Source organism: Rattus norvegicus, chromosome 12 (assembly GCF_021556685.1).
Source record: "Rattus norvegicus strain SHRSP/BbbUtx chromosome 12, alternate assembly SHRSP_T2T, whole genome shotgun sequence".
NCBI lineage: Eukaryota > Metazoa > Chordata > Mammalia > Rodentia > Muridae > Rattus > Rattus norvegicus.
In genome coordinates, this window is record NC_141545.1 from 3,817,375 (window position 1) to 3,835,227 (window position 17,853).

Consider the following 17,853-nt stretch of genomic DNA (forward strand, 5'->3'; position numbering starts at 1 on the left):
TACTAAATCCATATGGAACTGGGCTTTTTTGGATGTTAGGTTTTAAATGTCTTCTTCTATTTCCTTCTGGGATACAGTCCTGTTTATATTGTTTACCGGCTCTTAATTTAACTTTGTTATGTGGTATATGTCTAGAAAACCATCCATTTCACCTAGACTCCTCTTTTGTTGAGTATAGGATTTTGTAGTAAAATTTGATGTTTTTTTTAATTTCCTCCTTTTCTGTTCTTATGTCTCCCTTTTGTTTCTAATTTCATTAATTTGTATACTGGCTCTGGGCACTTTAGTTAATTTGGATAGGAGTTTATTTCTTTTGTTGAATCTCTGAAAGAATCAGCTTTTGGTTTTGTTGATTCTTTACATTGTTCTCTTTGTTTCTATTTGGTTTATTTTATCCCTCAGTATGACTCTTCCCTGCCATCTACTCCTCTTGGATGAGTATGCTTCTTTTTATTTTAGAGCTCTGAGGTGTACTGTTAAGTTGCTTTCATTAAGATACCTCCTGTTTCTTTACCAGGGCACTTAGTGCTATGAATTTTCCTCTTAGCACTGCTTTCATTGTGGCCCATGAGTTTGGGTATGATGTGTGAACATTTTCATTAAATTTCAGGAAGTTTCTAATTAATTTTCTTACTTCTTCTCTGACCAAGTTATCATTGAGTAGAGCATTGTTCAGTGTCCACTTGTATGTGAGCTTTTTTTATTTTTTTTGGTAATTGAAAGCCATTGAAAGCATGTGGTGGTCTAATAGGATACATGGGATTATTTCAATTTTCTTGCATCTTTTGAGGATTGTTTTTTGAACAATTACATGTTTAACTTTTTTTTTTTTTTGTTTCGGAGCTGGGGACCAAACCCAGAGCCTTGCGCTTGCTAAGCAAGTTCTCTACCAATGAGCTAAATCCCCAACCCCACATGTTTAACTTTTAAGAATGGACCATGGGGTGCTGAGAAAGAGGTGAATACATTTGTTTAGGGTGAAATATTCTGTAGACAATTGTTAAATACATTTTATTCATAATCTCTACTAGTTTAACTGTGTCTCTGTTTAGTTTATGTTTCAATGACCTGAGGATTGGTGAGATTGAGGTATTGAAGTCTCGCACCATTACTGTGCAGAGTTCAATGTATTTTTGGGGTTTTAGTAAAGTTTCTTTTATGTATGTGGGTGCCCTTTCATTTGGGGCATAGATGCTAAGAATTTAGACTTCTCTTGGGGACTTTTCCCTATGATTAATATGAAGTGTCCTTTTTTCATTATGCTTGATAAATTTTGGTTGAAATTCTTTTTTATTGAATATTAGAATGGCGACTCCAGCTTGTTTCTTGGGACCATTTACTTGGAAGACCTTTCTCTATCCTTTTACTCTGAGATATTGTCGTTTTATGCAGCCTGTTTACTTATTTCTTTTTATAGAAGAGTTGAGTCCATTAATATTGAGAGGTATTAAAGACAGATGACTGTTGGCTCCTGTTATATTTGTTTTTGTAAGTGGCTTTATGTAATTGTGGTTCTTCCATTTGTTGTGAGATTCTTAATAGCTTTTCTTTAGGGAGGGATCTTTCTTTTGTTGGACTTTTCCTTCTAGGATTCTCTGTAGGCCTGTATTTGTAGATAGATATTGTTTGAATTTGGTTTTGTCTTGGAATATTTTGGTTTCTCCATCTATGTTGATTGATAGTTTTGCTGAGTATAGTAGCTTGACATTTGTGTTCTCTTCGAGTCTGTATGACCTCTGATCTGACTCTTCTGGCTTTCATAGTCTCTGTTGAGAAATCTGTTGTAGTTCTGATAGGTCTACCTTTGTATGTTACTTGGCCTTTTCCCTTGCAGCTTTTACTATTCTTTCTTTATTCTGTGCATTTAGTGTTTTGATTATTATATGGCAAGAGGAATTTCCTTTCTGGTACCATTTGTATGGTATATCTATGGGCTTTTTGTCTCTTTTTGGTACTCCATTTCTTTTTAGGTTGGCAAAGTTCTCTTGTATGATTTTGTTGAAGATATTTTCAGGTTCTTTGAGTTAAAAATCTTCAATCTCCTCTATTCCAATTATTCTTAGATTTGTTATTTTTTCATTGTGTCCTGAATTTCCTGGATGTTTTGAGATAGAAGATTTTTATATTTTAAATTTTCTTTGATAAGTTTGTCAATCTCTTCTACACTCTCTTCTATACTTGAGACTCTATCTGCTGCCTTCTTTTGGGGATACTTATATCTGTAATTCTGGATCTCTTTCATAGGTTTTCATTTCCAGGTTTGTTTCCATTTGTGTTTCTTTTTTGTTTCAACTGCTACATTTAGGTGTTGGACCTCTTTATGCAATCCCTTCCCCTGTTTGCTTTTGTTTTCCTGTATTTTATTGTTTCTTCTTTAATGGCTTCTACCTGTTTACCTGTGTTTTCATGTATTTCTTTCAGTGAGTTATTTATATCCTCCTTCAAGGACTCTATTATCTTCATGAGATAATTTTAGGTCAGCTTTCTGATTTTCAGTTGTGTTGGTGTATTCAGGGTTTGCTGTGGTTGGAGAACTGGATTATGAAGATATCCACCTATGTTGGCTTCTGTTGCTTAAGATCTTGTGCTTGCCTCTTATCCCTAGTGTTTGCAAGTCTGAGTGACACTGGCAGGAGTCTGTGTATTTTGTCTGTGGGTTTTCAAGTCTGCTTCTAGGCCTATGGCTTTTCCTGTAGCAGACCTACAGTGATACCTTCCAACTGGAGGGAAATTCAGAGCAGAAGTGAAGCTGCTGATCTGTTTCCTTGGCTGTAATAAATTGAGCATAGTACTACCTGAGAACCCAGCTACACCACCCCTGGGCATTTACCCAAATGATGCTCCAATATATATATATATGAAAGAAAAATGTTCCACTATGTTCAAACAAGTCTTATTTCTAATAGCCAGAATCTGGAAAGAACCCATGTGTCCTTGAACAGAGGAGTGGATACAGAAGATGTGGTATAATTACACAATCGAGTACTACTCAGCTATTAAAAACAATGAAATTATGAAATTCTTAGGAAAATGGACAGAACTAAAAATTACCCTGTGTGAGGAAACCCAATTACAAAAGAGCACACATGCTATATACTCACTGAAAAGTGGGTATCAGCCCAAAGGCTAATACCTGAGATACACTTTATAGACCACATGAAGCTCAAGAAGAACAAAGACAAAATTTGGGTGCTTTAGTACTTTTTAGAAGGGGGAACAAAATGCTCACAGGAGGAATTATGGAGACAAAATGCAGAGAAGAGACTGAAGGAAAGGGCATCCAGAGACTAACCCACCTGGTGGATCCGTCAATCACTAAACCCAGACACTGTTGCAGATGACAAGAAGTGTATGCTGACAGAAGTCTTATATGCTGTTTCCTAACAGATTCTGACAGAACTTAGCAAATACAGAGGCCGATGCTCACAGCCAACTGTTGGAGTGAAAACAGGATCCCCAATTGAAGAGTTAGAAAAATAACTAATAGCTTAGGGTGTTTGCAACCCCATAGGAAGAACAACAAAATCAGTCAACCAGGTACGCCAGAGCTCCCAGGGACTAATCCACCAACAAAAGAATCCATGTGGAGGGACCTGTAACTTCAGTTTATATTTAGCAGAGGATGGCTTTGTTGAGCATCAATGGGAATAGAAGCCCTTTTTGCTGTGAAGCCTTGATGGTCTAGTGAAGGCAGGAGGAGGGCGGATTCAATAGAGGGATTCCAGAGAGCAAATATGGAAGGGGGATAACATCTGAAATATAGATAAAGAAAATACATAATAAAATGGGAAAAAAGAAAAGACATTGGTTATGAGTTGCAAACATTTACTATTTTAAACGTTATTCATGCAATAGCTGAGAAGCACCTAAAGATATAGTCAACATCCTTAGTCATCAGTGAAATGCAAATCAATACAACCCTGATATTTTACCTCATAGGAGGGGATATGAAGACAAAGTTTTGAGCAGAGACTAAAGGAATGGCCATTCACAGACTGGTCAACCTGAGAATCCAGGAATGAATATATATATATATATATATATATATATATATGTATATATATATATATATATATATATCCATAAAACCATCACACCAATTTCTCTAATGGGGTACCAAGAAATGCAAGCTGACAGGTGTCGGATATTGATGTCTTCTGAGAGGCTCTGCCAGATCATGACAAATACAGAGTCAGACGTTTATAGCTAATCATTGAACTAAGAATTAGGTCCCCATTGGAGGAGTTAAACTAAGGACTGAAGGATCTGAAGGGGTTTGAATCCTAGTAAGGACAATACCCACCAACCAGAGCTCCTAGGGAATAAACTACCTTCCAAATTACACAAGAATAGACCAATGCATCAGGGGCCTATGGAGCAGAGGATGGCCTTTTTGGGCACCAATTAGAGGTGAAGCCCATGATCCTGCCAACACTGGATTCTGCAGTCTAGTGCAATTTTAGGGCAGGGAGGTGGAAAGGGGTGGGTGATTTGGTGGGGGAACACCCTCATAGAAGGGGGAGGGGATACGTGATAGGGGTGTTATGGGTAGTAAACCGGAAAAGGGAAAAACATTTGAAATGTAAATAAATAAAAACATATCTAAGAAAATAAAATTTATTAAAAAATCATTTGAATCGCAGAGGAACTAACTGGCAATTTACTGACCTATGTCACTTCATTTGTAGGAGCAATCCAGTACCTCTGCTGGCATCTATGCCCCCCAAAACAAGAAGCAATCAAATATATTGAGAAGGCCTAGGAACAAAGTTATCATCATGAAAAATAACAAGAGCTAAACCACTACCAATAATAATAAAAATATTAGTCTCTCCAAGTGTGTTGGAATTCATTATCTTTGTTCTCTTGTTGTAGCTAATGTTATATTTGATGAAAACCAGAGCTATACAACTCTGTGTTTCCTGATTTCATTTATGCTCCTTAACTGACTGTTTTTATTTCCTGATATGTATTAGAGAATTACTACTGAGTTTCTCCTTTCTTTGTCCAACATGAGTATCCACACAGTAATATATTATAAGGATAACTAATTTTATGAGCACAAGGATACAGCAAGAATCCTTTTTCATCATGAAGTTGGGATCCACAGAGTATGACATACTATGCTCATTGAGAGCAGTTTCCTGTGCAGCTCTGACTGGCTACAAACTGATTATGATGCCTAAGCTGCAGGAGATTTGCAGAAAACCTTTGTTGCCTGATACTTGTGCTGTTACAGGATGGAGAACCACACATGAATATACAGGAGGTACTTATGAGTGAAGGGTTCAAGGTCACATTTTTATTCATAAACACACATTATTTTATTCAACAACATCTTAAAGTGGGAGTGAAAGATTTCAGTGTATATATTCTAAAGAATATAGCAAATTAATTACAAAAATTAACAAACGACAAAATTTTAAATGAAAATAATCAAAACCAAATAAAGCAATCAAACTTCAAACCAAGACCCAAGCAAAACAGGTAAGTTAAGCAGCATCCAATTGTTGAATAATTTGCAACATGCACTTGCAGCCTGTTCCTGGCCTTGCAAACATAGCAGAAAGGCAGGCAAGATGGTAACAATCTCTTCAAGATGAATATAAACAGGTGACATTGCGGGTAAGTCCAAGATTGCCATGGTTATTAAGACTGAGATGGGGGAGTTGTTGACATTCTTTGCACACTCAGGGCTCCTGGTTTACAGTTTTGTCACTGAGAGCTGTAGTCCTGAACTGTGCCCTGTTCAATCTTCTGCTGGAGTATTTCAGAGGTAGGGGAGGAAGATATAAAGATCTGGTGAGGACCTGCCACGTCAGTTATCCAACCTACAGCAGCACTATTCAGCAGGACAATCCAGTATGATCTTTCAGCTTAGGCCATTATCTCATACCCAATCGAGAAGGGTAAGAAATCACTCGGGTCTGTTTATTATTTCAACTTTTAAAAACTGCTGGAAACTGAAGTGTGAAAAATCACATTTCTCCAAATGTTCATACATATTACAATTTAAATCAAGTTGCACTGTCTAATTATCAGCTCAGGAGATAAAAACAAATGAAGGCCTTCTTGAAAGAATGGCCACCACTGAAGTGAAGGCTGTTGTTATGTCACGAGTGCAGGAGTCTGCATAGGTTACACTTGACAACCTCTATATTTGAGAAGAACCGCAGAAACCATATCTCAAGAAATATATGAACATTCAAGTGATATTATAATCACCAAACATATGCTGCATGGAAATCTTCCCAGTGGGAGACATTGAACTTGAAAGGTGATGCTCGTGCAGAAAAGGAAAATATCCCTCCTTTGCTTATGGCCACTGTAAACCTGTTTCTGGGGAGACTTACAAGCAATGGGCTCAGACAATACTAGAGAGCTCAGACTGGAGGGATCAGTGCACAATAGCCATAATCTCTAGGGATCACATATATTTCAAGGACAGAAATTCTTTTAAACTGGAACAGAACAATATTCTGAGCTGCTGGTAGCAAACAGATGCTAACTATGTAGCAAATCAGACACCCAAAGAGACAGTTTACAGGTACAGGTAATCTACTTGAGTCATCCCATCCTTTGCTCTAACCTCATGTCAGTGACACTGAAATAATGCTGCATCTTCTCAGTGAAGGCATTTTGTTCAGTGACCAGTTCTTTCTGCTTCAGAGAAAATTTTGTCTCCAGTCACACAAACCCTCACCTGAGAAAAGCCTTTCTCACATCCCTCCTCATCCAGTCAGCTCCAGGATATAAGCTATAGGAAAGAACTCTAGAACACTTACATAAAACAGGACTGACAGGCTGCTTCTCAAGCTCTATCACTATGAACCAGGATCTTCGTACACAGAAAGGACCATCTTGCAATGTAGGGGGAAAAGACATGAGAGGACAGAAGCCCTATCAAATGGAAAATGATAACCATTCTTTAGGCAATTTCACTAGGCTTTAATCAATTCTGTGCACTACAAATTATGCTAGCACATAGCATGCCTCTAGCATAATGGCATGTAAGTGCGCAATGTGTGATCATTGTATCTCTCCTAAGTAAATGTAGTATACAGTTGATGAGGAGGATTTGGCTGTCAATCCTCCAGTTTCTTCCATGAGGCTAACACCAGAGAAAGTTTTGGAAATGATCAAAGATATGAACAACTTGATGTGACATAAGAGTGTCTGGATAAGTTGGAGAATGGTTGAATTGGTTTGACTTGGTTTTTTGTTAGATTACAGGAAAACCTACCCCAGATGCTTCATTCATCATACCTGATCCTTCCTGGAACAAACATCATAGATTTTCACATTGACTTCCACACAGAACCAGGTTGTTTCCTTACTGGATGCTTCCAGTGCAATCTGATCCCACAGAAGCTCTCTGTTCTCATCCCATGCTCTCTTTATACTGTGCTTCATCGGAATAGCCTCACTTAGGAGCAGGCAGTGCCTGAGGCTGAGCCAAAAACAAAAAATTGTGAATCCCAGCAAGGATACATTTTTCTCCCACTCTCAAAGTACATTACTCAGTCTAAGGCCCTGACCCAAACACAGTCCCAGACTGTAGTCCAAGTCCATGTTAGCCATGGAGCAAATTCCTGAAGACACAGGGTACTTCTCAAAAGCCTAATACCAAGGATTCAAATTTGTCCCAAAAGAGGACATAATGCATATATATATAGTTAGTCAGGTCCCCAGAGCATCAAAATTGATTGATAACTCCATCATGGGGCACACATTTTCTATCTATAGGATCCCAAGTTGGGAAGGACAATGATTGGAGAAATTCAGAGCCCCTCTACATTTGGTCAAACTAACTAAAACAGGTAAAATTCCTAGACCATGCCTTAGAGCCAGGCTTCCTGGTACACGTCAAACAGTATAGAACCTGATCTCCACTTTAGTTCAAAGACACGAATGGGCTGTCACATTCGGTGACTAGTACTTGTGTCAAAATCCTGTAAGTTATTCACCAGTAACACTGATTTTCTCATATGAGTTGATTAGATTTGTACCACCTTTTATTGATCTGTCAGCACATTTTCTGTAGGTCAATCATCACTTGCTGGTGTTGCATCATGAATATTTTGGACCCAAAATTCATTCTGTTGTAGGGCATTGTCCAAGGATCAAATAACTTTCTGAACTAAGGATTCAAGGATTATATGAATTATGACTGGATCCTGAACAACCCCAGCCTAGGACATGCCACATCCTTGCTCCTTGGTACTGGATCCATTTGGTACTGATTAAGCTTATTATTATGGACACAGGGACAGCAGAGCCAGCAAACAAAAGGAGGGATCTGATCGACTTGAGCTCCCTGTGTGATCTTGAAGGAATAGACTAGCTTGCCGAGAAGATTTCAGGAACCTCTGCCACAGTCCAGGCTCCAACTTAAACCTGTGAAGATTATTCTCCTTTTCTTAGGTAAGAATTCTCAATTGTAGAATCTATTGTTACACAAAACACCAAAGAAACTTAATCAGTATTTACAGGGAAAATAATTTATAACACACACCAAGAGATTCCAATGTGCTTCCAAGGTGAGCAGAGGTCAAATGCTGTTCTGCTCAAAGTGAGGCCCTCAGACTGATGACTATCATGCCATGGACATTGAGTCAGGCTAATTCTCAGGCCAAGTCAAGGCCATAGAATCTCAGATCTTAAGGGATACACACAAACACATTCACACACACACACACACACACACACACACACAAACACACACACACGCACACGCACACACGCACAACACACTTAGAATGCCAAAACTACAATGATGTGGCATTATTTCAAATACAATGAACAAAATCAGACAAAACCAATGATAACCTGTTGCCAATCCAGTCACACACTGAGAGGCAGAGAGTGGGATTAGGCTCCTCCAGCTATTCACAGCACCAATTGAACCCAAAGCACCTCAATGTCAATTACAACAATGATTGGTCATAAACACAGCACCCAAAAATTTCCACAAATCAACAACCGTCCAGGCTTCTTAAAGTACATAATCAGATCTCACACACTTATATTCTTATTCCCAGATTGTGATTCAGGCCAAAGGATATGATTTACTCTTGGAGGAATCAAAATACCTTGGCCCCCGTCTCAATCCTATGTGAATTTAACATTCTGTGTTTAAGATGGAATCAGGAAAATGATTTTGACGATTAGGATACCCTGGACTAGTAGTTTCCTGTGATGTGAGGAAATATTGGCTGAACAGACATCTCAGGACTGTCAACAAAAAATGTGAGTCGTCAGAGCTGTTACTTAGATCTTTGCGTGGCTAATGGGAAGGGATTTCCTAGAGTTCCTCTCTCATTTTAAATCTTGTGGAGAACAATTTTTAACTTCTCCAAACACTTCATTCTCTTTTCCTCATCAGTGGTAGTGGAAGGTTGTGATGATGTCTTCAGAACAAACTCTGTAGGTAGATAAACACAAGTAAACTGGCATATATGAGGGCACAGGACCAGGAAATACCATGCTTAATCTTAAATAGAAGTCTGAAGATGAAGAGATCTAGAGACACAGTGAATCCCTGATAGAGCAGGAATGCTATCTTTAAGCTTAATTTTCACCTGTGTGCCTATTCCCAACCATCATAACCATATGATCACATATGCCATCATAAACATATAGCACAATCCCAACTGCCCTTCCACTGCCCTGAAATGCAAAAGATGGCCCAAACAAGAAGAATTGCAGTACATTCTCGGCTAATGTCTGATGTGATACAGGTAAGGCCTGGTGTCCAAATTGGTTAACATCCCTATTACCTAATCATGTGTGTTCAAGTTCAAATTAACTGACATCTTGATACATGGCCAAGGAAAGTATTCCTCTTGGCCTCAAATACTCATGTATGCTAAAGGACACTGCTGAGAATGATGTGCTTCAAGAGGGGGGACTGAGAGGGTCACTGTTATTCTCACAGAAACTCCTCCTGATAGTCTTTGACACTCCCATGACATTAAATATCTCCAAGGACAGCCACTTGACACATATCAATTCCTGGCTCTCTGCCAAACTATTCATCAGAAGCTGTGGAGTCTGGGGGGGGGAGATATTTAGGAAGACCGAGGCTCCAAAACTTAAGTCCTGCTCTTGGAAGAACCGTCTCAAGCATACATCCTCCTGGAAGCTCCCTTACACACCTGCCTAGGACAAACTGGACATACCCCAGGGCTATTTCTTCCTTCTCTTTGTACATCCCGAGAGAAGGCTTGGACTGGTCTTTGCATGTGTTTGATTCTCCGTCAGAAATACACTGAACAGCCTGGACAACATTCTGCTTGTGAACCCAATAGGTTCTGAGGTTATTGTCCACAGGCAGTTAGTGACATCACAGCACTGGGTACATCACAGAACATTCTATGGTTCTCCTGGATACAAGAAAATGTCCAGTAAGTGGCTACTGAGGTGTCACTGGGAAATGCCATAACCTACTTGCTAACTAACTCTACCCAGACTGTCCAGTCTCTGGAGTGCCTTTTCCAGAGACCCACTTTTGATCCAGGGGATATCTATTGATACACTCTACTTCCAAAGCTAAAGAGTTAAATATACTTCATCATAATTCAATTTTTTAGCATAAGGAGAGTTGGTTAAGGCTTTGATATGGGTATCAGATCTGTGTTAAGTCCCAAAGATCTAAAGTTTTTGAATTATGGAGATTCTTCACCCTGAAATGTCTATCCCAAGGGTCCATTCAAGTGACATTCAGTACAATTCCCACAGTTTTTGCTGTTTCCCAGAGGCTGATATTTTTCCCTACACCTTTAAATTTACTCTAGATCAAGTATATTTTTTTCACTGAGCATTTCTTGAGAGGGGGTATGCTTTCAATATATTCACCATGGGTTTTCATGAAATCTCTGTCTTATGATCCCATTTTGTACAATGAAAACTCCCTTATCCTGGCAATATAGGTGATCAGGTATAGGGCAAATATCAAATTGTTATCATTCTGTCAATTCTTAAAAGGTAAAGGCCCACATCCTAACAATCTCACATACAACCACAGGATTAATGGAGACATCAGTGAAGAGAGTTGAACAGGCACTGACAATTGCTGCTCTGTGGCCTCATCAGCTATGCATTCACCATTATCTACCTTCCTGAATTCCCAGGCCCAGGCCCGAGGTAGTTGGGGCTTAGACCATGATCCTGTATTCATAATGTAGCTAACAAGGATAGATAGAGGATGAAAAGGCCTCAGATCTAGTAAAACCTCGATTTTCATGGGTTCTTAGGTGCCTGAAGGAGTCCCTTAGACACTGTCATCTCGGCCTTCTGCCTTCTTGCCAAGGGTCTGCAGAAGCCATGGTAAAATCCTGCCTAATCACACAGGAGTGATAGAATCATGTAAACCGTTTCAACATTGTTTTCATTACCTTTGATTACTCCCTTGAACAGCATCACAATGACAAAGCACAAAATGGGGACTGGGGGTATATTGAGGATGTCAAAAGCCCAGTAGATCTCTGAGATAGTTCAGTGAATAGGGTTAGGGTGTTTTGTACTGTTTAAGTAATGTCCTTTTGTTTATTTGCACGTGTCCAAAGTTTTAAAGTCTGCATGCACATTGACGGTTTTCTTCCATACATTGTTCATTCACCTTTAATTGGCTAGTTTTGATTATGAATATTCAGCTATTGCAAGAAACAATCTTGAGGGAGTCATTAAAAGTTTGAAACAGTATCTGGAGGAAATTTTAGCTATTTTTTGGGGAATTTTCAGTGTTTTGGAAAAGGCAGCTTCCCACACAAAAGGCTTTACTAAAAAAAAAAAAATCATGTACTCTTAGCTTCCTCTCTCCAGCAGGTATCAGTGAATTTAGTTTCCCAGACTTGACCATACTTTTTTCCCCTCATAAATGCCTACTTCTGAAAGAAGTATCACTGATTTTGATTTACATTACTACAAACATGAGAGATTGCTTTGAAATACAGGGCCAGCCTATCAAGTCTAGCTACAACATATCTTAGTGTGAGCAACTCAGTATTGTGATCTCCAGTCAGGGAGCCTGGTAAAGGTTAGTTACCACAGTCCTGACACTAATTTCTGACAGAGCTATTCTTTTCTATAATGTCCACCACCAACCTATGGGCGCAAGTTCGCCTTTAATTTTTTTTACATCTTCAATTTTCTCATGGTTATACCATGGACTCTCATGCAACATGGGGACACAGTATGTCAGCAGAATGTCAGTACATCCCACTATTCTTTGGGCCACTTTGGGGCAGACAGTTCAGTGCCCTTTTAACCTCTGGCCCCAAGGTAGACATTACGTTGATACTCTCAGCTTTGAAACCAAGGAACACATGGAGGAAGATAAATATTTACTAGGAAAGCCAAAAGTTATTCTTTACTTTTAATGACCTTCTGGAAGCTGTGAGGAGACCTCTCTCCCTATAGATTATAGCAAGTCCAAACACTATCAAAAGCATAATGACTTTCCTGTTATGTGATGACACGTCTTCATTTTCACCATGTACTCAGTCTCTAAATCTTGTATCCAAATCATTTCATTTGCAATAACTGCCAAAAACTCTTTTTACCTGGTTCCATGTTAAATGAAGGTGTTACTATCCATGTGGAACATTGCATCAGAACCTTTCATAGAATGTGGGAGTTTCCATTTTGTCTAGATAGATTACTTACACTTTGTTGGGTTCCTCATACAATCATTTATGAGCATGTTTGTGTCAACATCAGGTAAGACATTATCAGGATTGTTGGCAGTGGGGTTTTCCAACCATACTCCAGGTTGGTTCAGGAGTAGAACCTGCTACTGTTTCACACATGTAATAAAAATGCAAGGTTCTGGTGCTCCGTTGAGGAGAGCCTCAATGTCATGGGATTATGTGAGTTTAAGATTCAGACTCAGCGTTAAATCTCTGCTTCTTTCACAATAATGGTAGTAACCATAGTTTTAGGCAAATGTGCCAGCCTGTGGCTGAAGAGTTCCTTAATTTGGGCAGGTATACTAAACAATGTTCACATTTCATTAAAGTGAGTGGAACATACTCTTTGCGGTAACTTTTCTTTCACAGACATGTGAATGAAAATGTTTCTAGATATCTGGAAGTGATAGGATTGAATCTAAATTGCCTGTCTTTCACGTCTCAAACGCATCTTGTACAGTCTCCTTCCAGATTAGGGAATTAGTGTCCTCATATGTGCTGGGTTTTTTTGGTTGGGAGCGTTTTAGTGACCACTCCTATTTCCTTAGATGTTTTGGGAGTGGTTAGATAGTTTATGAAATTTATCAAAGTTAACTTGATTTAACTTTGGTATATGTCATCTGTCTATAAAATCATATATTTTCTAGATTTTCCAGTTCTGTGAAGTATAGGTATTCCAATAAAACATGATTTTTTTTAATTTCCTCATTTTTTGTTATTATTTCCTCCCTTTTCATTGCTGACTTTGTTACTTTGGATGCCATATCTTGTCAATAGTTTACTTCACTATGGTTTTATCTATTTGTTGATTTTTGAAAAAAAACGGGTTTTTTTATGCTTTGCATTTTTTCTCTGTATTCCTATTTGAACGATTTCAGCACTGAGTTTCAGTAATTCCTCCCTTCTTTTCTTTCGTGTGTTTGTGTCTGCTTTTTTTCCAGGAGCTTTTAGATATGCAGTTCAGTTGCTAGAATAGGATAACTGCAATTATTTATGAAGTATGCAGTGAGGATTACTCTTTCCCTGTATATTATAGCATACCTATGTGCTGTAATAATAGCATAGTGATTTTCCAGCTATGTGATTATAGACTTTCCCTTTGATATTTTGACTATCTAATTCAGAGTGATAATTTCTGCACTCTAGGCAGAGATTCCTGGTTTTAAGGCTTGGGTCCAAATAATTTCATTAAAATAACTGCTGGAGACCATATGTATGTGGTTCTATGTTTAATGATGCTGCTTCCAACCCTAAAGAATTTTTCATGGGGTGAGTGTCCATTAGGTATAGACAGATATGTTGGAACAAGGTTATAAACTCATATAATCACTGTTGAGAAGTATCCTTAGGTCCTAAATGCTAGAAGTTAGAAGGATTGATGTCAGTATGTTTTTCAAACCAGACTCCAGGAGATTTCCTGAGAAGGAATTGCTATGTTCACAAACGCATTAAACAACCAGGGTTACCCATGTCCCTTTGAAGACAGACACAACTCTATGGGGTGATATGAGTTTAAGATTCTGACCAGACTCAACCATTCTGCTTCTTTCACTAACAGTAGCAGTCACTATAGCTCTTAGACAAATGGGCCACGCTGGACTTATAGGTTCCAGTAGTTTGTGCATGCACAATCTTGGGCAATTCCGTGGCACTAAAAGTATTTGTTTAAACATAATTTGCAGTTCTGTTTGTTTTATAGACAAACAGGTAAAGGGGTTTAGAAGCGTCTGGAAATGGTAGGTTTTGATCAAAAATCACCTCTGTTAAAAGTCCTAAGCACATTTTGTACAGTTAATTCCTGATTAAGGGATCAGTCCCCTCATTTGTGCTGGTGTGTAGAGGCTTTGCAATATCTGTAAGCCCTATTATTCAGGGTCTGCAATACCTAACCACATGGAATTAGTCAAACCTGTCTCTTAGTATGGCGTCTGTAGGATATCTGGAATCCTTTGCTGAGCTCCCTTGCTTCCTCTCAGTTGGTATGTAATACAGTTATCCCTTGATGGACAATGAACTTTCTAAGCTGACTCTGTAGACCATTGCCTATACCTCTTGCAGCAGTTCCTCCAAGGCTCATTTATAAAATTGTTCAGGATCAAAAATAGGAGGAGACCATGTACATACTACAAGAGTTGGGTCATGAAACTCATGATAATAGGGCAGGAAGTCAGTAATTAGTGTCTCATCAAAGAGAGCTGAAGAAAATGTAAATCCTTGGGAATATCTGTTCTAAGTAAATTGCACACTTTAACCAACCTCTGATTCTGTCACTCAAAATGTAATTTAATCAATTTTGCCTAAGGGTCGCTTAAAGTAGAACTGTCTGGAGTGCGCAGCTTCATGCTTTTTCCTTAGCATAAATTATATGGTGTTTTTCTGAGGTCAGGCCCTGGAGAGAACATGATATGTTTGGAAGAAGTATAAATAGGACTCATGGACAGTAATGGGGTGCTTGAATAGGTAGAGTGGAAAAGCTTCCTTGGTCCTTGTCTTCCCTTATATTTACATTTATGAGGCAAGACAGAGCACTTCTCCTCCTGTCTCAGCTGATTCTATTGCTCACAATGACTGGCGCATTCTGTTTCTGCTGTTTTATTTTTGGTGTCCTGATTCTACTGAACTGGTATCCTGACAAAGGAGATTTGTATTGACCGCAAAGAAATATTTATAAACAGATCCATATCCCCTTGCCTGTTTACCTGTGTTTTATTTTCTTTCCTACCCTTTGATTTGGGGCTAAAAGGTGTCTCTAAGTCATTGAAAACACTTAAAATATTAGGTTTTGAAAAATTTAACCTACACTGACTGAAAATTTCATGATTTAGGTCCCAGACAGACTACACCTATTTCTCTTAAGGACTGAGACCATGAGAACACATGGATTTGGATGTGTGGGGCAGATGGTTGCAATATTCTTATGTATTTCTCTTAGCTCATGGGCAGTCCTGTAATCAGAGGTTCTATGCTCATTCACAATGAAAAGTGATTCATTCCAGAGAGTTCCTCAGGGTAAAACTAAATACTCTCTTTTTATTGTACATTCATTGGCTATTTCATTATCCTGAAAAATGATAGCAGCACTCATTTGTTGCACAATTATAACATAGTGGTTTATGTCCAGTCTTGGATTGTTACTTTCTACCCAGACCTTGGGGAATCATTACAAAAAATCTCAGAAAAAAAACTCCATCTTCTGATTGGGGCAGACTTTCAGCTAGACAGCCTACACAGAACCATTTCTTTTTTAGATTTTTCTCACAAATTTAATTCAGAATATATGTGAATAGGTGGAAATGGGTCATAATACTCTCTCCTCCTTTCTTTCTGTATCGTCTGTAATCTCTCAATCTATCTATCTCTCTCTCTATCTTTCTCTCTCTCCCTCCCTTCCTCACTCCCCCCTCCTTTTTTTTCTTTCTCAATTGTTGGGTAATACATGATTCAAAAAAAGAATTTTATTGTATGAAATCCTTCTCTTCTCTTTTATGTAATAGTCCAAGAAACATTAAATGCACATTAAATGTCTGATCCATGGGTAAAACAAAATACATGCTCTCCTGTAATCTCTTAGATGGGAGATTTTAAATGCCTGACTTTATGTAATTGGGTAGTATGGTACTACTTAAATTACGCAACGAGTTTTGACTTAATATTGGTTTACCATATACATCCAGTAAATCATCAATACTTTAAAAGAATATGTTAATTTTGTGGAACGTAAATTTCAAAAGGCTTGTGTTTTTTCTTTAGTTTTATTAATTCCCGGCTTTTCTTTCCTTTGCCAGCTTTTCAGTTTTATTAACTCCCGGCTTTTCTTACCTAGACCAGAAGTTATGACAATCTTGTTGATATTTTCAAAGAACCAACTCTTCCTTTCATTGATTCTTAATATTTTTGTTTGTGTTCTATTGATTTCAGCCAGGACAAGTTGGAGATATATATTATATCGCTTCCACAATGCTTAAGGCCGTCATGAAATGTGGGGCAGAGAGAAAGTAGGTGCCTGAAGTCACAGAGGATTCAATGAAATCAGTGACTTCTGGATATGAGGAGTGCTGCCCTCATGACATATAGCAGCTGTGGTTACATGCACAGTTTCAAGACAGTCAACAGTCAAGAATGCAGTGGAAAGTCACAAGAGCTCCTATTCATAACTGAAATATTATGAAGAGTCAGTGTCTTCTGGTCGATGGTTGAGCAATTTTCTGTAAGGGTTTATTATGAGATAATTAAACAATAATTTAATCAGAAGAAAAACAATTGTAGGATGCAAAAATATAGAGAATCGTGAATCTGGAAGAAATGGGAGGATTCCCATCAAAATATATTGGTGAAAATTCTCAAATAATAAAAATTTAAAGTATGTTTGTTAATATTATGAACGTAGAAAATGTTTTATTTTATAGGAATGTTTTATAAAGTGACTTTAATGAATTCTGTTAACTACAACATGTCTGACAATTCTCTGAGTTCAGTGAGAGAGCATCATCTAATTTGTCATTAATAAATTTTTAAAGTGACTCTTTAAAAAATGTAAACATTATTTCCAGGTGTACATCCAAAAGTGGGCTAATACGTAAATATATTTGAAAAATTACAACACTATACATCAAGAAAAATAAGTAAAATGTGCTACATAACTAAGGGTAACATTCATAATAGAAGAAATTCAAATAACTGTGAAATACATAAGAAATATTTATCATCTTTGTACATCACAGAAGTGCAAATCAAAATTATTGTGAGATTTCATTTCACACCTGTCAATATGACTAAGGTTAATGACACATGTGAAAACTCACGTTGACTGGGTTATGGAGCAATGGGAACATTTTTATTCTCCTGGTGGAACTGCAACCTACTATAGCAACTTTGGAAATCAGTATGATGGTTCTTCAGGAAGAAGATATACCTTAAGGTACAACTCCTGGTCTTATATCCACATATTGATACATCCTAGTATAGAGACCATCGCTCAATCCATGTTCACTGAAACTCCACTATAATAGTCAGAATTTGGAAATATTCAAGTCGTCCCCTAATGGATGACTGTATAAAGAAAATATGGTGCATTTAGTGAGGTACTGCTTAACAGCTACAAAAGGCAAAAAGGAAGCGTGAAATTTTCAGAACAATGAATGAATCTTGTAAAGTTCATTCTGCA

General features: G+C 38.0%; 1 protein-coding gene across 3 annotated transcripts in view; it reads left to right on the plus strand.

Moving 5' to 3' along the window:
• Positions 1–17,853, plus strand: part of LOC148001969 (uncharacterized) — a 955,959-nt gene that overhangs the window by 556,974 nt on the left and 381,132 nt on the right. The gene's annotated exons all lie outside the window — the stretch shown is intronic.